This window comes from Equus przewalskii, chromosome 6 (genome assembly GCF_037783145.1).
Source record: "Equus przewalskii isolate Varuska chromosome 6, EquPr2, whole genome shotgun sequence".
Classification (NCBI taxonomy): Eukaryota; Metazoa; Chordata; class Mammalia; order Perissodactyla; family Equidae; genus Equus; species Equus przewalskii.
Window position 1 is genome coordinate 33,581,222 of NC_091836.1, and position 25,605 is coordinate 33,606,826.

The following is a 25,605-nucleotide window of genomic DNA, read 5'->3' on the forward strand; positions in this document are numbered from 1 at the left end:
CCTAGAGTTTAATACTCTCAAAAACCCCACAAAGTCAAGATTATTGCCTCTCTCTTAATAGTGAAGTTAATATTTAGAGACATTAAATCATTTGCTCAAAGTCACACAACTGATAACAACTGAGCTAGGATACAAACCCAACTCCTCTATATGCCTCACAAATTGCCGTTTCCTCTACTACCTACTGAATGTGGCCTATTCACCTCACCCACCTGACACATGCCCCACAGATCTCCTGAACTCCATTCTCTTTCCCTATTTCATACTGACTAAAGCAAAATCCTCCCCCTGACACTCTCAGTTTTAATCTTCACCCCCTTTGATATGTCATACTAAAGGGTTAAACTATACACTCGTCTAAACTTCTCTCTTTCCCAGAGAAGAGAACCTTCCCAAAGAAAAGCTCATAAGTCAAAGTGTCTCCTCAGCTCTTGACATAGTAGTGCTTTTCCAAAAAAAAAAACAAAACCTTCTTTGGTTACTAAGAAGTCATTGAGATCAAAGTGTTCTGATGTATTCTGTACTTCTCTTTACTTAAACCAGTCTTTGAGGTGAATTTTCTTTTCCCATGTATGCCTGTATAAGAAGAGTTGTGCAAACCAAACTTTCTTAAAATTTGATGTAAATTGCTTCCTGTAATAATTAGCTGCTTGGTACTCCCTTGATAACTAACTAGATCTCCTGAATTATTTACTCCTCCTTTAGAACTTACAGGCCCTTAGCTAATTATCCTGAGTAACAGAGTTCTCCACCAAAGCAAAAACACCCAGACTAACCCTTAGAAGAAAGCTTTAATTCTGATCTTCTTAGATTTTAAACAATGTATGAAACTTTCCACTCAGCATCTTTATAAGCCTTAAACCTACAGAAGACCTAATTAACTAGCTGGGTCCCCAGGGTACCCCACATGACCCCTGGAATTACCATGCTTTACCTGGTATTGGAACCTACATACTTGCTGCCCACACCCCACAATCTTAACACACCTCACTCGTCATTTGGCCAAGACAATTTAAGAAAATTTTTCACCTCCTGTCCTCTTGAAAAAAAAGTGATATTGAAAAATTATTAATGGATAAGTTACATTAAATTGCTACACATAGAATCAGGCTTTAAAATGCTAGACATAGTACTTTCAAAATTAAATCTATGTGGGTAGAATGAAGCAAGAACACATAAAATAAATGAAAGCAAAGTAGATAGGAATTCAAGGACCTGGATTCCAGTCAGAGTTGTAGCACCAGGTGGTTGTGTAGCTCTGGATAATATATGCAGTATTAGTATTTCTAAGTTTTCAATGTCTGTTAAATAAGGAGATAGATAAATGATTTATAAAGCCCACTCAAGATTAAACGATCTTTGATTGTAGAAATACTTTGCATAAAAGAATATTGGAACCCTCAAGGTGGGTCAAGGAACAAGGAAAATAGACCTACAGTAAAAACTCATCCAAACATAAAGACTAAAATTCTCTTTCTGTACAAGAGAAAAAAAAACTGGACCTTGGATCCCTCATTGAAAACACACGCAGTAATGAACAAAGCATTGTATCTTCTTCCTCAAATACTACTCATTTCTCAAGAAAATATATTTCATCCCAAGGTTTTCCTCAAGAAAACTTTGATATCCTTGTTCCTCAAACTACAGATCAATGGGTTTAACATGGACCCCACAATGGTATAGAGTAAGGAGGACACTTTTCCTTGGTCAAGGGACAAAATAGAAGGTGGTTTGAGATACATGAAAGCTCCAGAACCAAAGTAAAGGGAAACCACAATTATGTGAGAGCAACACGAACTGAAAGTTTTGGGCCTGCCCTCAGTGGAGCAAACCTGGAGAATTCTGGGGAGGATTAAACCACAAGAGATGAAGATGGTGACAATGGGCATTCCAATTTCAATTGTCACAAATATGAAGATCACCAGTTCATGCATGTAACTGCTATTGCAGGAGAGCTCAAGGAGAAGAAAAATATCACACATAAAATGATTGACAACATTGTTGGCACAGAAGGTCAGACTTGCTATGTTTCCCATATGGGCATGGCACCCTGAAAACCTGCTCACATACACACCCAACAAGAGGAGTAAACAGGTCTGAGGAGACAATGGTTTACAGATGGCAACATAACGGTCATAGGCCATTTCTGGTAGGACGAAGGACTCAGAGATAACAAACAAGCAGAAGAAAAAGAATTGAATTATACACCCTGCATGCAAGAAAATGTTCTGCTTTGAGACAAAACTCCAGCATTTGGCGGGTGATGGTGTTGGAGTGACTGAAATCTATTAAGGAGAGGTTGAAGAGGACAAAGTACATGGGAGTGTTCAGGTTAGAGTTCAAACCAATCTTGATAAGACCAGCTTCCCCACAACGTTGACCATGTAGAAACCTAGAAACAGGAAGAAGAGAGGTATCTGGAGTCCTGGATGATCTGTTAATCCTGCATGGATAGACTCTGTCACAGAAAAGTTCTTGGCTGCCATACTCCACTGGAGATGAATAAGGTAGGGGCAATCTGTCAGGACAAGAAAAGAGAACCACTAACAAAGAAAGAAACACTGACACTCGGCCCCCATAATACACTCCCCATTTTTGAGAATGAAACCTAGTGAGAAATTTGAACTTTGCTATGGTAGGATGGTTGTTACTATTTACTATGGATCTATCTTCATAGCCCAAGTGACTTGCACTTCCAGAGAGCAATATGAGGTTAAACTTTGCATCCAGAGTAAGAACTGGTGCTTCCAGAGAAAGGGATACCAAAAATAGGTAGATGTGTTTAGATTTTTAAGTCAGTTCATTTTCTACGTCCTTCTCTCTCTTGCCTAGAGAGTCCTCACTGGGAGAAGACTCTGAGATTTCCCAGAGCTCCCACCTCTGGATCACTGCTGTCAGATCAAGAAGGTGAAGTCATGTTTTACCAAGGATGTCCTAGTGCAACTGGCTTTAGGTTTAATGATAATTTTTTAAGCTAACACTTATTTAAATGGTTACTATGTAAGTCTTTATATAAGAATTATGTAGCAAAATTATCATCATCCCCATTATACAAATGAGACAACTGAGTTAAGAAACTAGCCCAAAGTCCCAAAACTACTGCCTAGCTGCCAGAAGGTAAACTTAGGCAGTCTGACTTTCACGGTTTGCACTTGTAACAACAATGTTACACGACTGACCAGGGTCAGGCAGGCATTCACCTTCCTTTAGTTTAGAGCCATAATGCTATACTCTACTGTCTGTTGTCCATAGTTGTCCTCCAAGGAAAGAGGCCATAGTGGATAGAAGACACAGCTTGGGTCTCAGAACTCTCCTCTCCCAGTCCAGTCCAAAGCATCAGAATCTCTATTTTATGTTAGAACCCCTTCTGCACAGAAGAACATGATTTCCAATTGTTCATTTGCCCAAAAGTCCCTCCAGCTACAAGGAAGGAGACCATGCCTTTTTCTAACCAGGGGATACAGGAGACTAAAGTGTTTTATTACAATTACAGCTCTAAGTAGCCTGATTATTAAAACAGAGACTGCATGAAGACCATTTCCTCAGAGATTACTTTGCCAAAGGAAGAAGAAATGTTTGTACCTTTGATATTGCTTGGTGTGGCTTTTAGAGGCAATTCTTTCAACATACATTTATCCAGTACTTAGAAAACCTCTGGTGAAAAAATTATCATCATTACCATTTCTGGAATACCCAAAAATGTACCTAATAAAAATCCCTTATACTGACTGCTGGCTGCCGAGATCCAAAGCACTACACAAATATATCCTTATTTATTCCTCGCAATAATGATATCCATTTAAAGGTAAGTTGCCCACACAGACGATATGTTTCAGAGCCCACATGCCTAGGTCTGTCTCACTCCAGGGTCCTGAATCATATTCGCTAGACTAAACTTCCTCCTGATGAGAGCTACCGAAATCCATAAAGCAAGGTTCTTGCTTATTGGATCTGACAATCTCTTGGAAAGTAAAAAATAAATACACCATAACTTTAATCAAAAGAAGTGATTAGATCAAGGAAAGACTAATACAAAGGGCTATCTATTATAATTTAGGATAGTACATTAAATAATTTATTCATATTCCAGTTCATTCCAGGAATTAATTGCTTCACTTCAAGCTCAAATAAAAAGGGAGTGTCTCTCATTTACCTCCTCTGTCTTCTCTTGGAGTGTAAGTTTCTTTATTTTTTCCCTTTTTTTGTGTGGTAACATTGGTTTCTAACATTATATAAATTTGCAGTGCACATCATTATGTTTCCATTCCTGTGTAGATTACATCATGTTCACCACACAAAGACTACGTAAAATCATCACCACACACATGTGCCTAATCATTCCTTTCACCCTCCTTCTCCCCTTCCCCTCTGGTAACCACCAATCCCATCTCTGTCTCTATGTGTTTGTTTGTTGTTGCTTTTATCTTCTATTTATGACTGAGATCATATGATATTTGACACTTTTCCTCTAACTTATTTTACTTATTTAGATAAGATTCCCAGGATAAATTTGTTCCCACTGTTATGTATGCTTATGAGATCTAAAGATTGCGTTGGAAAATATAAAAAAAAATCTTTAATTACAGGTGACATAAGTGTACATAGAAAATGCAAGTAAATCTGTAAACAAACTAGTAGAATTTAAAAGTTAATTAATATGGTCATGGAACACATGGTTAACATATAAAAATTAATAGCATTTATACATTCTAGGAAAAATAATTACAGAGAGAAACTTTAAAATACCATTTCCTAGCACAAAAACTGATATATCTATTTAAAAAGTTAGTATAAGACCTCTAAGCTTAAAACTAGAAAATATGACTAAAGAACATTTAAGAAAATCTAAATAAATGTAAATATATGTCATGTTCATGAACTGAAAAACTAAGTATTGTTTAATTGTTAAGTCTATCTTAATTAATCTATGGATTCAATTTAATACCAGTCAAAATACCAGCAGACACATTGATAGCAATTAACAAGATGATTCTTAAATTTATATGGAAATACAAAGGTGCTAGAATGAGCAAAATCACTTTGCAAACGAAGAGAGTGGGAGGATTTGCATACCTGACTCCAAGAATTTTAAAAAGTTACAGAAATTAAAACAGTCTGGGGAGTGAAGTAAGGACAGGCAGAGTACAATGTCCAGAAATAGAGCCCTATGTATAGCATCAACTGATTCTTTTTAAGGTGCTGGAGTAATTCAGTGGGAAAAGAAAGTTATTTTCAATGAATGATTCTCAAACACCTAGATGTCTATATATAAACAAAAATGATCCTCAAGCCCTATTTCACACCATATACAGTTAATTCATGATGGATCAGAGACTTAAATGTAAAGGTTAAGCCTAGAGAAGAAAATAGGAGAATATCTTCAAGACCCTAAAGTAAAGAGAATTTGTTAAATATAAAAAGTAATATCCATAAAAGGAAAATACCATAAATTCCATTTGATCAATATTAAAAACTTCTGCTCTTTGAAATACATCACTAGGATATTATGAAGGAAAACCAAAAACAGAAAGAAAATATTCACAACACATGTATCTGTCAAAGGACTCATATCTACATTATACATAGAAATCCTACAAATAAGTTAATAAAAGACTAAAAAATATATATTAAGGGGATGAAGTTTTAAACAGATATTTCAGAAGATATTCAAATAAATAATAAGCATTGGGAAAGTTGCCCAAAGCATTACTTATTAGAAAAATGAAAATTACTACAACAGTGCTATCACTACATACCTAGTACAATAGCTAAATTTTAAAAGATTGACAATATTCGATGTTGGCAGGTATGTGGAGCAAATAAAATGCTCTTATATTGCTAGTAGGAATATAAAATGGTACAACTATTTGTAAAACTGGCAGTATCTCATAAGTGAAAGATAGACTTACTCTGTGACCCAGCAATTCCACCCCTAGTCTTACACTCAAAAAACTTAATGTATACATCCACAAAATGTCTCTTACATAAATGTTCGTAATAGCTGCATTCATAACAGCCAAAAACATTGCTCTTAGTGGGAAATTAACCAATGAAGGATCAACAGGAAAATAGATAAGCAATGTTATATTCACACAATGGATGATAACTCAGCAATAAAATGGAAAGACTAAGGAAATGTGCCACAACTTGGGTGAATCTTGAAAAGAAATAAAGAACTAGTCTGGGAAAGTATACCAGGAAGACACTAACGGGAGTCTACAATGCTAAGCCTAAAGGAAATTTGCTGCCCAATGAGTAACCTGTAAGAGTCTGAATAACAGAGTGATAATTCATTTATTCATTCAACACATTAATGAAGAAACAATATATCTGGCACTGTTCTAGGGGCTGCAGATAAAGCTCTGCACAAAACAAAGTCCTCACCATCGTTGAGCTTTTACTATACCAGGGAGAAGACAGACAATAAATAAAAGAAACAAGTAAGTTATGTAATATTTTAGAAGTTGATAAGAGTTATAAAAAACAAACCAAGAGGTGTGAGATGTGTGTTTAAATAGGATGGCAGATTAGGTGTGTTTGGGAAGATGACATTTGAGCAAAGACGTGAAAGACTATGGTCAGAGTTGTGCTGTTAATATCAGCTACTCTCATGGACCAATGGGTGAATATTCTTAATGTAGCACGCCTCCCAGGCAATGTATTATTGTCCTGTGCTTCAGACAATAGCTTCACCATAAACACTGGCTATCTTGGAGGGAATTTTGTACTTAGTGGCAAGTTAGAAAGGGCCAAGGACTTTTCTGAGCTTTTTATAAAATCACGAGTCACACAATGAAAGTCACTGCCCACAAACATTTCTGGTCTTTAAATAGCCAACACCGGCTACTATAAATTCCTTTAATTTTCAAATCAGCTCTCAGGAAGGGATCTGATAAACTCCTTTGTACAGGGACTAATTGACCTGGTAGGTGGCCACATATACTCCAAAAACTTTCACAGGGCATTTATGATATTTTTAGTCAGAGAGAAAAAATTCCGTATTCAGAGAAGCTCAAGCCTCAGTGAACAAATGGGTAGGCAATGTTTTTGATCAGGGCTTCTCAACAGAAGTTTATGAAATCATACCACAAAGGCAGAAACCCCAGTTCTTGTCCAGTCCACCTACAATCTCTGCACCAGTCACCATGTTTATGTGTGGGCACATATAAATGTCTGCTTGCTTATCCACCTCTGTGAGACATTTTCAGCCAATTCTCCAAAATAATGGTGCTTCATCTGTGGGTTTACACTTAGATTTTGCTTTGTTTCATAGTGACTCTAATGATTCCCAAGCCTGATCTAAATTCCACCACACATAAGATAGAAATGGAGAAAACTAGTTAACTATGATAAATTCTCATAAGGACCTAGAGGTAAAGAAGACCTCAAGCGTTCATTGAAAATTGGCTTTTTTCGGGGCCGACCCGGTGAAGTAGTTGTTAAGTTTGTGTGCTCTGCTTCGATGGCCCGGGGTTCATGAGTTTGGATCCAGGTGCAGACCTACACAGTGCTCATCAAGCCATGATGTGGCAGTGTTCCATATACAACACAGAGGAATATTGGCACAGATGTTAGCTCAGCAACAATCTTCCTAAAGTAACAAAGAAAGATTGGGAACAGATATTAGCTTAGGGCTGATCTTCCTCACCCCCACAAAAAATTGTCTTTTTTCTAGGAGCCTGGAGGTTTCTTGTCTGTATGATGCAACTCCCTCTGAATTGATGTCACTTCAGAGACTATTGCCATGAAAACTTTGTATCAAATGCATTTTGCCCATGGCTTCTCCAAAGTCAAATTCACTGATGACTTTCTCCAGCACAAGCAGAAAGGAGTACAGAGAAATAATTTTGACCATGTTCATTTGGTATAGAACCTTCCCCTTTCCAGAACCTGAAACTCCACTTAATCATTTCTTTGCTTTAATTACTTCTAGTGCATATGTAGCATGTGTATATCTAACATATGTATACTTATATACTATACATATTATTATATGTAATGCAAATTCATGTATGACATGTAAACACATATACAATGTCTTTATACATCTGTCTCAGAGTCTTTGTAGACCAGCAAATAACACTAGGGTGGCACTGAGTGAGTTGTTCACCACTACACAGCAGAGAAACACTACAACACACATTACTTCCACAAGAAGAGGCATAGAGCCTAGCTGGAAAGAAAAGATGGCAGCTGATTGCTCTTCATTTGAAATAGCCTCAACTTCCAAGGAAGTGAATAAAATTAAGGTCATTAAACCAGAGTCAGAAGGGATAGCATTCTATTTAATGTTCAATTAATCTTCAATTTGTACGTCATTTAGCATTTCAAAATTCCAGATTTAGCAACAAAAATACATTGTTCTTGTGCTGAAGGAACTTACAGTCTAAAAGAGGCAGTTCTCACATTGTCTCTTGTGCCTTTTCCTTTCCTCTCATATTTCACTTCCCAGCATCCTATGCACTTCTTTTTCTTCTTCCTGGTGAGCTCCTCTGTGCAACAACCTCCTTTATGAGGGTAGCTACCAAACCGGAAACATTAGTTCTCGTCTTTCTATTAAATGCCTACATGTGGTATATAACCTCACTGGATATTTACAATAGGCTGTGCTATGATCAATCACACACCAATTTCAAAGATGAGCTCGTCTTCTCTTCTGCAAAAGCAGATACCTCCCCATCCTACCCCATTAAGTGGGTATAACCATTGGAAGGAATGACAGTGGAGTATCAAAAAGGTGACTGTCTGACAATTTGCCTAAAACAGTCCTAGTTTATGCCTCTTGTTGCAACAAACTATAAGAAGCTACATTGTTCTGTCTCAGATACATACTGGTGAATGATAAGCTATGGTCTCCCTAAGTCTCAGAACATGAACTTTGGAATCAGACTAATTTCAGTACCAATCCTGGCTCTGCCTCTAAGTAGATGTGTAACCTTAGGAAATGTTTAACCTCTCTCTGAACTTCAATTCCCTTACCTTGTCCTAAGATGATGATTGCATCTCAAAGAATTGTGGTAATGAATAAATTCTGCTTATTGTAGCCCTTAGAATTCATAAAATGAAATCATTTAAATTATATAGTAAATTTAAAATATTTAACTTTAAATATATAAAATTAATAAAGTAATAAATAGTAATATATTAGTATTCAAAATTATCTCTCTTAATGACAGTGATGTTTAATATAGCCAATGGTATCAGAATAGTCTGAAACAGAGAGAACAGCAGCAAAGAGATCAGTTAGAAGACTTTCCACAGTAGTAAATACAGAAAGATACAAACGTTGTAGGAGACATGGTGATGGAATATTAACACAATTTAGTGTCTCAGTGGAACAGAAGTGAATGATGGAAACTGGCACAAATCAAATTAGACTAAGATTTCAAGCCCAGGGAGTCAGGGGTAGGATGCTGTAAATGAAGAATTAAAAAATAAAGAGAATAATTAACTGAATTTTAGACAAGACTATAAAGTGCTGGCAGAAATTTCAAACGGTAGAGATCAAAAAAAAGTTGGCGATAGAAGATCAGAGCTTGAGAGAGAAGAGGGAGATGCAAATTGAGAATTATAGGAACAAGATTGATCACAAAGGACAGAGAAATGGTGAATTGCTAAAAAAGAAAAAAGTATGTTTAAAGACAGAATACTTGATCTTTCAGAATAGAAACTTGGAGATTCTGGGAAGATGGCAATAGACAAGGATTGTGAACTCACCTCATCCCACGGACAAAACAAACCTACAGGTACCTGTGGAACAGTTTCCTCTAAGAGAGATCCAGAAACTGGATAAAAAGAACCCCTGCAACAAGGGACAACACTGACAGGGGTGGAAGAGGCAGAAATACACCTCTGCTAAGGAAAATAAAAAACACATCCTAGCTGTGGCGCTTCATGGCCAGGAGCAATCTTAAAGGCACGAAGCTTTTCCTGGAGGACTGGGGGGATCTGAGCAGGGGATCTGTGTCACAATAGGCATCCCAGACTTTGAACTCAGTACAACTGAGAGGAGTTCCCATAATACCTGGCTTTGCCAGCTTTTAAAACCAATGGAGAATACCTCTGGAAAAACTATGGAATTTCAGAGAAAGAAAAGCCTGCTCTTAAAGGGCTCACACACAGATTTACCCATTCCAGAAATCACCAAAAAAACACCAGAAAGAAATGTGCATAATGCTTTGGTAAAAGAAACTCACTTTCTAAGCTGTAAGTGCATCTCAGAGAGACAAGAAGTGGCTGGGCCCACATCCCCAGGGACAGGGACACTGGCGGCAGCCATTACTGTGACCTAGTACAGTCCTGCAGACACAGACACTGATGGTCACCATTGGATGTCTTTCTCTGGGTTGTTTGTACTCAGGTTTACTCCACTGACCACAGCACTGATTTAATCCAGGGCAGCCAGGGCAGACAGCCTACACTAAGGACTGGCCCCATGAACCAGTAAGCTCACAGGCAACTTGTGGGCCCACATATGTGGGTTATGTGGGACTTCTGCATGGGGCGGGTGAATTCCGCTTTGGCAGGGTATTCCCATCAGGTAGGTCTGCATTTGCAGGGTGTTTGGGCCCAAGGGCAGTGGGCATGTGGGCCACAACAGACGTATAATTGCTGGCCATCTCAAACACCCACCCAAGTGATCAGCGCCACCTTCCAATGCCTGAAACAACTGTACACTGCCACATCTGGGTGATCCCCACTCATCTTCACTCCTAAGAGATCTCACAACAGCTTCATGCCCCAGGGAGCTTTACTGGAGACTTGAAGCAATTTTGATCCTCTGAGCCTAGCAACCAGCTCTGCCACAGGTCTCATGTAACAGAAAAACATCAGCAATTGTGCTCTATGTGACCTTGCAGCCAGCTGTGTAGGGACTTGCCACATACAATAAAGTGACTAAAGTGACTGTCACAGCCACATGTGGCTGAGCTTTACAACCAGCTTGCCATGGGGCCAGTCTAGCCTACTCTTGTGCACACAGCCAGAGAAACTCAAACACAGAAGAAGGGCACACAGAGGACACTCTTGGAACATTTGGAATTGGTGAAGAGAAGGAAGCACATTGCTGGGCCTCATAGGCATCTCTTACATAAGACCATTATTTCCAAGATCGACAGAAATAGCTGATCTGGTACATAAATATAAGCACAGAGAAAGAGGCAAAATGAAGAGACAAAGGGATATGCTCTCAGAAAAAGAAATCAATGAAACAAAAAACAATATAGAGTAAATACCTATAGAGTACAAACTAAGAGTGATGAGAATTCTCACTGATCTTCCTTGAAGAATAGATGAACACAGTGAGAACTTCAACAAAGAATTGGAATATATAGAAAAGAACCAATCAGAATTGAATACAATAATGGAAATGAAAAATTCACTGGAAGGAATCAACAGCAAAGTAGATGACACACAAGAACATATCATTCATCTGTATGAAAGCATAGGGGAAATCACCCAAGCTGAACAGAATAAATAAAAAAGTATTAAAATGAATGAGGAAAGTCTAAGGGACTTCTGGGACAATGTCAAGTGTACTAATATTCATATTATAGGTGCCTCCAAAGAAGAAGAGAGACACAAAAGGTCAGAGAAACTATTTTAATAAATAGTAGATGAAAACTTTCCTAACCTAGGGAAGGAAACAGACATCCAAGTACAGGAAGCACAGAGAGCACCAAACAAGATGAACACAAAGAGACCCACACCAAGGCACATTATAATTAAAATGTCAACAAAGATAGAGAGAGAATCCTAAAGGCTGCAAGAGAAAGGCAACACGTTATACGAAAAGGAGACCTCATAAGACTATCAGTTGATTTCTCAGAAGAAATCTTACAGGGTAGAAGGGAGTGGCATGATATATTTAAAGTGCTGAAAGGAAAAAACCTATGGCTAAGTATACACTACCCAGTAAGTTTGTTCTTCAGAGTGGAAGGAGAGATAAAGAGATTTCCAGACAACAAAAACTACAGGGGCTTATAATCACTAAATAGGTCTTATAAGGAAAGTTAACAGGACTTATTTAAGTGGGGAAAAAAGACTACAAGTAGGAATAAGAAAATTATCAAAGAAAACAGGTAAAGGTAAATATACAGTAAAGGTAGCAGATTAATCACCTATAAAGCTAGTATGAAAGTCAAGAAATAAAAGTATTAAAATTATTTATCTCCATGATAGGAGGTTAAGGGATACACATAATCACAAAAAGAGGTTAAATATGATATCAAAAATATAAAATGTAGGGTGATGGCAGTAAAAGTGTAGGGTCTTTTGGTAAAGCTCAAAGTTGAGACCATCAGCCTAATATAGATGGCTACTTACATAGGTTATTATATATGAACCTCATGGTAAACACAAACCAGAAACCTATAATAAATACACACATACAAAAGAAAAAGAACCTAAATGTAACACTAAAGAAAACCATCAAATCACAAGGGAAGAGAGCAGAGAAGAAGAAAAGAACAGAAAAAAAGTAATGAAATAGCTATAAATATATACTTATCAATAACTACTTTAAATGTCAATAGTAAATGCTTCAAACAAAAGGCATAGGGTGGTTAAGTGGATAAAAAACAAGACCCATATATATGCTGCATAAAGAGACACACTTCAGACCTAAAGACAGACACAAACTGAAAACGAAGAGATAGAAAAAACACTCAATGCAAATGGAAATGAAAAGAAAGCTGGGGTAGCAATACTTCTATCATAAAAAATAGACTACAGCAAAAACTGTAACAAGAAACACAGAAGACTACATCATGATAAAGGGATCAATCCAACAAGAGGACATAACACTTGCAAATATCAACGTGCCCAACATAGGAACACCTAAATATAGAAAGCAATAATTAACATATATAAAAGGAGAAATTGATAGTAAGACAATAATAGTAGGATATTTTAACAGTCCACTTACATCTATGGGTAGGTAATCCAAATAGAAGATCAATAAGGAAACATTGGCCTTAAATGACACTAAGACAAGATAGACTTAGTAAATATATACAGAACATTCCACCCAAAACCTACAGAATACCCATTCTTTTCTAATGCATGTGGAATATTCTCCAGGATAGATCACATATTAGGCCACAAAACCAATCTCAATAAATTTTAAAAGATTGAAATTGTACCAAGCATCTTTTCTGACCACAGCAGTATGGAACTAGAAATCAATTACAGGAAGAAAACTGGAAAAGCCACAAACATCTGGAGATTAAATAAAATGCTACTGAGCATTTTTTGGGTCAATGAAGAAATCAAAGGAAAAGATTAAAAATATACCAGAAGACACTTGAAAATGAAAATAAAACATACCAAAATGTATAAGATAAAGCAGAAGTGGTACCAAGAGGGAAGTTCATAGCAAGGCCAACATCAATAAAATTGGGAAAATATCAAATAAGCAATCTAAGATCACACTTAAAAGAATTAGAAAAAGAAGAACAAACAAATCCAAAGTCAGTAGAATGAAAAAAGTAATAAACATCTGAGCAGAAATAAATGAAATAGAGACTAACAAAAACAATAGAAAATACTAGTGAAACTAAGAGCTGATTATTTGAAAAGATAAAGCAAATTGACAAACCTTTGTGAGACTTACCAGGAAAAAAAGACAGAAGGCTCAAATAAATAAAATCAGAAATGAAAGAGGAGAAATTAGAAAGGGCACCACAGAAATACAAATGATTATAAGAGAATACTATGAAAAGCTATACACCAATGAATTGGATAATCTAGAAGAAATGGATAAATTCTTAGAATCACACAACCTTCCAAAATTGACTCAATAAGAAACAGAATCTGAATACACCGATCAACAGTAAGGAGGTTAAAACAGTAATCAAAAACCTCCCAAAAGACAAAAGTCCACGACCAGACGGCTTCCCTGGTGAATTCTAGAAAATGTTCAAAGAAGACATAATATCTAACCTTCTCAAACTCTTCCAACAAAATGAAGAGGAGAGGAAACTTACTAACACATTCTACAATGGTAAACATCACCCTGATACCAGAAGCAGACAAGGACAACATAAAAAAAGAAAATTACAGGCCAATATCAATGATGAACATTGGTGAAAAGTCCTCAACGAAATACTAACAAATCAAATAGGCAATATATTAAAAAAAATCATACACCACAATCAAGTGGGATTTATTCCAGGATTGCAAGGATGGTTCAACATCTGAAAATCAATCAACGTGATACACCACATTCACAAATTGAAGAATAAAAATCACATGATCACCTCAATAGGCTCAGAGAAAGCATTTGGCACGATCCAATATCCATTTATGATAAAAACTCTCAATAAAATGGGTATAGAAGGAAATTATCTCAACATACTAAAGTCCAAAATGACAAACCCTCAGCTAACATCATACTCAATGGTGAAACAATGAAAGCTATTCCTTTAGAACAGGAACAAGACAAGGATGCCTACTTTCACCACTCTTATTTAACATAGTATTGGAAGTACTAGCAGGAGCAATCAGGCAAGGAAAATAAATAAAAGGGATCCAAATTGGAAAGGAAGAAGTAAAACTGTCACTATTTGCAGATGACATGATTTTATATATAGAAAACCCTAAAGAATCTACCAAAAAAAACAAACTATTAGAAATAATAAGAGAATAGAATAAATTTGCAGGGTACAAAATCAACAAACAAAAATCAGTTGTATTCCTATACATCAAAAACGAAGTAGTGGAAAGAGAAATTAAAAATACAATCCCATTTACAATTGCAACAAAAAGAATAACATACCTAGAAATAAATTTAACCAAAGAAGTGAAAGACCTGAACACTGAAAACTATAAAACATTGTTGAAAGAAATCAAAGAAGACATAAAGAAGTGGAAAGAAATTCCATGCTCATGGATTGGAAGAATTAACAGAGTTAAAATGTCCATACTTCCTAAAACAACCTACAGATTCAATGCAATCCCTGTCAAATTGCCAATGACAATTTCCATGTAAATAGAACAAAAACCCCTAAAATTTATATGAAACAAAAGACCCCAACTAGTCAAAGGAATCCAAAGAAAAACAACACAACTCAAGTTATCACACTCCCTGATTTCAAAATATATTACAAACTATAGTAATCAAAGCAGCATTGTACTGGCCGAAAAACAGACACACAGATCAGTGGAACAGAACTGAGAGTCCAGGAATAAGATCACATATCTATGGACAGCTCATTTTCAACAAATGAGCCAAAAACATGCAATGGAAAAAGCAAAGTCTCTTCAATAAATGGTATTGGAAACACTAGACAGCAAAATGCAAAAGAGTGAAAATAGACAATTATCTTACACCATAACGAAAAATTAACTCCAAAAAGATTAAAGACTTGAATGTAAGACTTGAACCATAAAACTTTGAGAATAAACCATAGGCAGTATGCCTTTGACATCGATCTTAGCAGTATCGTTTTGAATACCATGTCTCACCAGGCAGGAAATGAAAGAAAAACAAATGGGACTACAACAAACTAAAAAGCTCCTGCACAGCAAAGGAAACCATTAACAGAGTGAAAAGACAACCTAACAATTGGGAGAAGATGTTTGCAAATCAGATATCTGATACTGGGTTAATATCTAAAATACACAAACAACCCATACAACTCAACAACAAAATACAAACAATGCTATTGGAATATGGGCAAAGGAACTGAACAGACATTTTTCTAGAGAAGATCCACAGATGGACAACAGGCACATGAAAAGTTGTTGAACATCACTAGTTATTAGGGAATTCCAAATCAAAACTACAAAAGAGCTATCACTTCACACCTATCAGAATAGCTGTAATGAATAGGACAAGAAATAAGAAGCATTGGAAAGGATATGGAGAAATGGGAACCATCATACACTGCTGATGTGAATGCAAACTGGTGCAGCCACTATGGAAAAGAGTATGGAAATTCCACAAAAAATTAAGAATAGAGCTACCATTTGATCCAGCTATTCCACTTTGGGTATTTATCCAAAGAACATGAAAACATGAATGTGAAGAGATATTTGCATCCCTGTGTCATTGCAGCATTATTCACAATAGCCAAGACATGGAAACAACTTAAGTGCCCATCAATGGATGAATAGATAAAGAAGATGTGATATATATATATGATGGAATGCTACTCATCTATAATAAAAGATGAAATGTTGCCATTTGTGACATCATGGATGGACCCTGAGGGCATTATGCTAAGTGAAATAAGTCAGACAGAAAAGTCAGGTACCCAAACACCGAATGACTTCACTCATAAGTGGAAGATAAAGAATAATAACAAGAAACAAACACATAGATACAGAGATTATATTGGTGGTTATCAGAGGGAAAAGAGGGAGGGAGGGAGGGAGGGAGGAGGGAAAAAGGGGTAAAAGGGCGCATGTGAATGACGAGGGATGGTAATTAGTCTTTGGGTGGTGAACATGATGTAGTCAACACTGAAATAAAAATATAAGGATGTACACCTGAAATTTGTATAATGTTATAAACCAACGTTACCTCAATAAAAGATAATTAAAAGAATTTTTTAAATAATAGATTTTAAAAAGAACCAAAACTTTCCCCCAAAATGCCCACACATGGAAAAAAGAACTTGATAGTCAGAAATGTTTGAAAAGGCAGGTGAACCATCTAAGGGCAGGCTTAGAGTCAACCAGATGTGAAATAAAATCCTAACTCTATTATTCATTAGCTGTGTGAACTTGGGCAAGTTACTCAATCCTGTCTAGACTGAGTGTGCCCATCAAAAAAATAAAGATAGTAATACTGAACTTCTAGGCATTTGTGAGGATTAGATGTGACCTTAGTAAAGATTCAATTAGGTAAGTAATTGTGGAGTAAATAAATCACCACAGATGACAAGGGAGGAGAACAGTTGGAAGGTGGGGAATAGCTATATTCCTGAGAAGTTGGGAGAAGGATTGAAAATAACTGAATACATCTTTCTCTTTCTCTCTTGTTCACTCATTCTTACATAGCTCTCTCATGTATTCAATATAAAAGAGCCTTCTTCCATTTATTGATTATTTCAAGCATATATTCTACAGTTTCAACTAGATAAAAAGCTCCAGCCAGGAAAAATCTTTATCTCATAACTTTTGCATATACTAACATACTCAGTATCTAAAAACAGTGATGAATGTATTTTTAGATGCACCATAAAATTTTATTGAATAGGATAGACATTAATGAATACATTTAAATAAAAATCTATATTACAAACACACAAATCAGAGGTGATATTTTATTTTGTGAAGGAATGCACAAGAAATAGTGGAAGAGAATTCAATTATAGAACTCCTTCAGGCCTCATCTTTGTTACGGGTATCTCCTCAAAGCTCTTCAAAATAAAATTCTTATCTTAAGCATTACACTTCAGGAACATACGTACTTTTTCATAAGGAAAATCTGCCTTTACAGTACTATAAAATCTATAACTTGCAAAGGAGTGAAGATAAATTGATTGTGGGTAGATTGAAATAAAGATGCAGTTAATCAGAAAAAAAAACCAAGATGGCCTTCAAGTGTAAGTTGTGGTTTGATAGGTAGGAGTAGGTAGATGATTCTGAACAAAATGAAAATGAAAACATCTCCTTGGACATAAAAAAAATTTTTTTGAGGAAGATTAGCCTTGAGCTAACATCCGCCACCAATCCTCCTCTTTTTGCTGAGGAAGATCGGCCCTGAGCTAACATGTATGCCCAACTTCCTCTACTTTATACGTGGGTTGCCTGTCATAGCATGGCTTGGTAAGCTGTGAGCATGTCTGCACCCGGGATGCAATCTTGTGAACCCCTAGTGGAGCATCTGAACTTAACTGCTACACCTCCAGCCAGCACCAGAAAAATATTTTAAGAAGAAATGATCTTAGAGAAATAGAGAATGAAGATTGAAGGAGCTGTCCACAATTTACAAAGAGCTTTACTGAGAACAAAAGTGATACACTTTCTCTGTAAAGTCTTCCAGAATGTCACGAAGTCTTTTCTCAGGAACTTTATTCTGCTGGCTAGCTTAAATCAGAAAGCAATGTGTTGATGTAATCCACACAGAAATCAAATTATATTACGATGGACACCTGAAATTTATATAATGTTATAAACCAACATTACTGCAATAAAAAAATCCCATTACAAATCAAAATAAATAAAATGTTAATCTCATCCCCAAAAAAAGAAAAGAAAGAAATGTGTTATTGTGGAAGGAACTGAGTCCAAATTGTGCTCTGATTGTACTGCCTTGAACAAGATACTAAATTCTCTTTGCCTATTATTTTCCCCTCTGTAGAATAGCAATAAAAAATCTGAAATATCTGTCATAATGTTGTTGAACAAAACAAATCAGGTGTTGTTAAAACCAGTAAGTACTTTCTGGTGCTATTTTACTTGATACTGTTGAAAGTTAACTCCTTTCTGAACTATTCACATCCCTTCACTTTCAAGACACCTGAACTTTCCAGTTTTTCTCCAAATTCAGGCCACTTACTCTCACTCTCCTTCAAGGCTCCTTCTTCACCTGCCCATAAATGTTGATGATCCACACATCCCCAACTTTCTTCCTCTCATCCTACTTACTCTCTCTCAGAGATCTCACTCACTTCCTTCATTGAATGATTTGACCTGCTAAGTCTACATTCCTAGGAAAGATTTTATAGCTGAAATACAAGCAACCTACTAGACATCTCCACTTGAATGTCCCACAGACACCTGAAACTCAATATACTGAAGTCTTATTTCAGTATTGTCTTTCCCCTAAAGTTCCTCCTTCTCCTCTGTTACCCTATCTCGAATAAGGCACCGTTTTCCTAGTTGCTCACTCCTCTCCATCAATATTTAAACCATGGTGATTTTATCATTTAAATGATTCATGCCAGTTGTCTGAAAATCAAATACTGAAAGCTAATTTGCCAACAGACCAATTTGCTGAAAGCCAATTCACTGAATAGCCAATTTGTAAAATGGTCAATTTGCTGTGTCTAGTTTTACTTTCAGTTCTTTTGTAAGTAGTATGTGTTTATTTCATAAAATTAGGAAAAATAGGTAAACATAAAGCAGAAAATTAAACTTATTCATGTTTCCACAATGCATAAATAAGTTAACATGTCACTGTATATTGCTCCGTATATTTTATACATGTATTCAATTTGCTTAGTATTAATTTAAGAACAAAGAGATAGTGTTGTATGTGAAACTGTAACATGTTTTTCATTTAAAATGTATCATTAACATCGTTCATATAAATGACTAAAATTAAACGTCATACTTAGATGAGTGTATGGTATCCCTTTGATGTTAGAACCATGATTAAGTCCATCAATCCTTCATTGTTTGACAGTTTTATGTTCAGTTTTTCTCTAAGATAACAATGCTAAATAGAGAGTGCATTTCTTCAACATGACATTATTTTTTTAGGATAAATTTCTGAAAGTGTAATTGTTGTGTCTAATGATATGCTTTTTATTAAGGCTTTTCATACATGCTGCAGAATAGTACTTACAAAATGTTTCCCCAATATATACCCCTATAAACAATATAGGAGAGTTCCTTTTTCCCCACATTCTAGCTAACAATAGATATTATCATTCAAAACCTTCTCAACCTAATTTGATTCTGAAAATGGAATTTCATTATTTAATTCACATTTCCTATTATCTATTTTGTTAATTTTTTAATTCTTTATAATGGAAATTTCAAATATGTACAAAGAAAGGGAATAGTTTACTAAATACTCATGTACCCCACACCCAGATCAACAATCGTGAACATTTTGCACTTCTTATATCATCTATATCTCCACCTATCAAGTGTAAAATGTTTTAGCCGTTATGTCTTCAAATAATTTTCCTGTCTCTCTTCTTCTTTCTGAGACTCTAATTATACAGTCATAAGACTGACTGATATTGTTCCACAAGTTATTGAGTTTGTTCATTTTGTGTGTGTGCTTTAGTTTTAATAATATCTATTGCTGTATCATTGAGCTTTTCTTCTTCAACGCCTAATCTTCTATTAAGCCCATTCAATACATTTTCATTTTATGTTTTTATCCCTAAAAGTTCTTTTTCATTCTTTTTATATCCTCCATTTTTCTTTTCAGTATGTTCACATGTTCATGTAAATCCTCATGCAAATTCATAAGAGCTATTATTAAACACTTTTCTCTTAATTTCATCAGAGCTGTTATTTCTATTTATTTTCCTCCTGCTTTTCTTACACATTTTCCCACTTATCTGAATGTCTAGCAATTTTTGATAGGATTCTGGACATTGTTGACTCTCATAATTGTGTTTGGTTTTTTATTTTTTTTTAAATTGAGATTCATAATATTTTACATCATTGTGAATTTCAACTGTACGTTATTTCTTGTCTGTCACCATACAAGTGCTCCCCTTCACTCCCTGTGCCCACACTCTATCCCCTTTCCCCTGGTAATGACTGAGCTGTTTTCTTCATCCATGTGTTTCTTTATATTCCACATATGAGTGAAATCATATGATGTTTGTCTTTCTCAATCTGGCTTATTTTGCTTAGCATAATACCCTCAAGATCCATGCATGTTGTTGCAAATAGGATGATTTTCTCTTGTTTATGACTGAGTAGTATCCCATTGTCTATGTATACTACATGTTCTTTATCCAATCATCGGTTAATGGACATTTGGATTGTTTCCATGTCTTTGCTATTGTAATAATACTGCAATGAACATAGGGGTACATATGTTACTTTGGATTGTTGATTTCAAGTTGTTTGGGTAGATATCCAGTGGGATAGCTGGGTCATATGGTATTTCTATTTTGAGTTTTTTGAGGAATCTACATACTGTTTTCCACAGTGGCTGCACCAGTTTGCATTCCTACCAGAAGTGTATGAGCGTCCCTTTCCTCCACATCCTCTCCAACATTTCTCATTTTTTGCCTTTGCAATTATAGCCACTCTGACTGGTGTAAGGTGACATCTCGTAGTTTTGATTTGCATTTCTCTAATGATTAGTGATATTGAGAATCTTTTCATGTGACTATTGGCCATCTGTATATCTTCCTTGGAAAAGGTCTGTTCATATCCTCTGCCAATTTTTGATCTGTTCAGGGTTTTTTTGTTGTTGAGTTGTGTGAGCTCTTTATATACTTTAGAAATCAACCCCTTGTCTGATAAGTGATTTGCAAATATTTTCTCCCAGTTGGTGGGCTGTCTTTTCAATTTTTTGATGGTTTCCTTTGCTTTGCAGAAGCTTTTTTAGTCTGATGTAGTCACATTTATTAACTTTTTCTTTTGTTTCCTTTACCCAAGTAGACATGGTGTTTGAAATGATGTGACTAACACCAGTGTCAAAGAATGTACTTCCTATATTTTCTTCTAGGACTTATATGGTTTCAGGTCTTAAATTCAATCTTTAATCCATTTAGAGTTAATTTTGTGTATGGTGCAAGATAATGGTCTACTTTCATTCTTTTGCATGTAGCTGTGCAGTTTTCCCAAAACCATTTATTGAAGAGACTTTCCTTTCTCCATTGTATATTCTTGGCTCCTTTGTCCAAGATTAACTGTCCATAGGGGCCAGCCTAGTGGTGCAGCAGTTAAGTTTGCACCTTTGGCTTTGGTGGCCTGAGGTTCGCTGGTTAAGATCCTGGGTGAGTGAGCACATGGCACCACTTGGCAAGCCATGCTGTGGCAGATGTCCCACATATAAAGTAGAGGAAGATGGGCATGGATGTTAGCTCAGGGCCAGTCTTCCTCAGCAAAAAGAGGAGTATTGGCAGCAGATGTTAGCTCAGGGCTAATCTTCCTCAAAAAAAAAAAGAAAGATTAACTGTCTGTAGATGTATTCTTTTATTTACAGGCTTTGAATCCTGATCCATTGATCTGTTTGTCTGTTTTTGTGCCAATACCATGCTGCTTTGATTACTATAGCTTTGTAGTACGTTTTGAGTCCATGGATTGTGATACCTCCAGCTTCATTCTTTTTTCTGAGGATTGCTTTGGCTATTTGGGGTCTTTTGTTGTTCCATATAAATTTTTGGATTCTTTGTTCTATTTCTGTGAAGAATGTCACTGGGATTTTGATTGGGATAGCATTGAATCTGTAGATTGCTCTAGGTAGTATGTACATTTTGACAATGTTTATTCTTCTGATCCATGATCATGGAATATCTTTCCATTTCTTTATGTCTTCTTCAGTTTCTTTCAACAATGTCTTACAGTTTTCAGCATAGAGGTCTTCCACCTCTTTGGTTAAGTTTATTCCTAGGCATTTTATTCTTTTTGTGTGTGATTGTATATGGAATTGTATTCTTGATTTTTCTGCTAGTTCAATTTTAGTGTATAGGAATGCAACTGATTTTTTTTAAATTGATTTTCTACTCTGCACCTTTGCTGTAGCTGTTGATTATTTGTAATAGTTTTCTGGTGGATTCTTTAGGGGTTTCTATATAGAGAGTCATATGATCTGCAAATAGCAAAGATTTCACTTCTTCTTTTCCAATTTGGATTCCTTTTATTTCTTTTTTTTTGCCTAATCGTTCTGGTCAAACCTCCAGTGCTATGTTGAATAGGAGTGGTGGGAGTGGGCACCCTTGTCTTATTTCTGTTCTCAGAGAGATGGCTTTCAATTTTTCACCATTAAGTATGATGTTGGCTGTGGGTTTGTCATATGTGGCCTTTATTATGTTGAGAAACCTTCCTTTAATACCAATTTTATTGAGAATTTTTATCATAAATGGATGTTGGATATTGTCAAATGTTTTCTCTGCATCTATTGAGAAGATCATGTTATTTTTATTCCTCATTTTGTTACTGTGGTGTATCACACTGATATATTTGCAGATGTTGAACCATCCCTGAATCCCTGGAATTAACCCCACTTGATCATGGAGTATAATCTTTTTAATGTATTGCTGTATTCAGTTTCCCAATATTTTGCTGAGGATTTTTGCATCTAAGTTCATTAGCGATATTGGCCTCTAGTTTTCCTTCTTTGTGTTGTCCTTGTCTGGTTTTGGTATCAGGGTAATGTTGGCCTCATAGAATGTGTTAGGAAGTGTTCCATCTTCTTCAGTTTTTCACAATAGTTTGAGAAGGATAGGTACTAAATCTTCTTTGAATGTTTGGTAAAATTCTCCAGAGAAGTCATCTGGTTCTGGACTTCGATTTTTGGGAGTTTTTTTTATTACTATTTCAATCTCTGTACTTGTGATTTATCTATTTAGATTCCCTATCTCTTCTTGATTCAGTTTTGGCAGGTTATATGAGTCTAGGAATTCATCCATTTCTTCTAAGTTATCGACTTAGTGGGTATATATTTTTTCATGGTATTCGCTTATAATGCTTCATATTTCTGGAGTATCTGCTGTAATTTCTCCTCTGTCATTTCTAATTTTATTTATTTGAGCATTCTTTCTTTTTTTCTTGGTGAGTCTGGAGAAGGGTTTTTGTTTATCTTTTTGTTTATCAATTTTTTATATCTTCTCAAAGAACTGGCTCTTAGTTTCCTTAATCCTTTCTACTGTTTCCTTAGCCTCTGTTTCATTTATTCCTGCTCTGATTTTTATTATTTCACTCTTGATGCTGATGGTAGGCTTTGTCTGTTCTTTTTCTAGCTCTGTTAGGTGTCTTTTACGATTACTTATTTGAGACTTTTCTTGCTTGCCGAAGTGGATCAGTATTGCTATGGTTTTCCCTCTTGTGACTGTTTTTGCTACATCCCATAAGAGTTGGTATGTTGTATTTTCATTTTGGTTTGTCTCCAGGTGTTTTCTAATTTCCTCTTTGATTTCTTCAATGATCCAATTGTTGTTCAATAACATGTTATCCTCCACATATTTCTGACTTCTCCAGTTTTGTTCTTGTGGTTGATTTCTAGCTTCATAGCATTGTGGTCAGAAAAAAACTGGTTAGGATTATTTTAATCTTCTTGAATTTATTGGGGCTTGCTTTGTTACACAACATATAGTCTATCTTTGAGAATGTTCCATAGGCACTTGAGAAGAATGTATAATCTGCTGATTTTGGATGGAATGCTCTCTATATATCTTTTAAGTTCACCTGGTCAAGTGTTTCATTTAAGTCTACTATTTCCTTGTTGACTTTTTGTCTGGATGATCTGTCCATTGAAGGTGAGGTGTTGTGGTCCCCTACTATTATTGTGTTGCTGTTAATTTCTTCCTTGAGGTCTGTTAATAATTGCTTTATATATTTTGGTTCCCCTGTGTTAGGTTCATATATATTAATAAATGTTATGTCTTCTTAGTGGAATGTACCTTTTATTGTTATATAATATACTGTCCCTCTTTGTCTCTCATTGTCTTCTTTTTTAATTTGAAGTCTTTTTCTTTTTTTTTTTTGTCTGATAAAAGTATGTCAACACCTGCTTTCTTTGGTTGAACATTAGCTTGGAGTATTGTCTTCCATCCCCTCACTTTGTGCCTATGTTTGTCTTTACAGCTGAGGTGCTTTTCCTGGAGGCAGCATATTGTTGAGTCTTTTTTTTATCCATTCCTCTACTTTGTGTCTTTTGATTGGAGAATTCAACCATTTACATTTAGATTGTTGTTATATGATGTTAATGCTGCCATTTTATTTCATTTTCTGGTTGTTCTATGTTTCCACTGTTTCTCTTCCTTTGTGTTTCTGACTCCCATTTCATTTTGTTGGTTTTCTGAGGGGGATTTCTTAGTTTTCTCTCTTTTTGTGAATTGTGTCTCTGCTCTGATTTTTTGTTTAGTAGTTACCATGAGGATTGTATGAAAGATATTGGAGATGTGATAGTCCATTTTCTTATAGCCTCTTATCTCCGTTAATCTAAGCAGATTCCTTCCCTTTCCTCTCTCCTTTGGAGTAATTGCTGTTACAAATTGTTCTATTTTTAATTTTATGCGGTTTTGGCTAAGTTGAAGTGTTTAGCATTACTTTTGATACTTTCTTTCCCTTTTTCTTTTAAGTTGCAATTGAGTATTTCCCTCCCAGTTCTGGTAGAGAGCTGTAGGTTTCTGATCATGTCTGTCTATTTATCTCTTTCCTCAGAGCTTTGTAGACCTTTGCCTTTTTGTTGCCAGTGTGAGGGCATCTTTATTCCTTGTAGGAGAGGTCTAGTGGTGATGAACTCCTTCAGCTTTTGTTTACCTGGGAAAGTTTTTATTTCTCCATCATATCTGAAGGAAAGTTTCACTGGATAGAGTATTCTTGGCTGAAAGTTTTTGTCTTTCATTGTTTTGAATATGTCATTCCATTCCCTCCTAGCTTATAGAGTTTCTGCTGAGAAATCCACTGAAAGCCTGACTAGGTTTCCTTCGTAGGTTATTTTCTTCCGCCTTGCTGCTCCTCATATTTTCTCTTTATCACAAACTTTTGCCATTTTTACTATTATATGCCTTGGAGAAGGTCCTTTAGCATTGATCTAGTTTGGTGTTCTATTAGCTTCATTTATCTGTAAATCAGAAATCATCCCCAGGTTTGGGAAGTTCTCAGCAATTATTTCTTTGAACAAGCTCTCTGCTTTTTGCTCCCTCTCTTCTCCCTCCGGAATACCTATAATCCTTATGTTGCTTTTCCTAATTGAGTCAGATATTTATCAAAGAATTCTTTCAGGTTTTA

General features: G+C 35.8%; 1 pseudogene; it reads right to left on the reverse strand.

Moving 5' to 3' along the window:
- Positions 1-1,592: 1,592 nt before the first annotated feature.
- Positions 1,593-2,486, reverse strand: LOC103551573 (olfactory receptor 8B12-like; annotated as a pseudogene).
- Between the last annotated feature and the right edge of the window lie 23,119 nt (positions 2,487-25,605).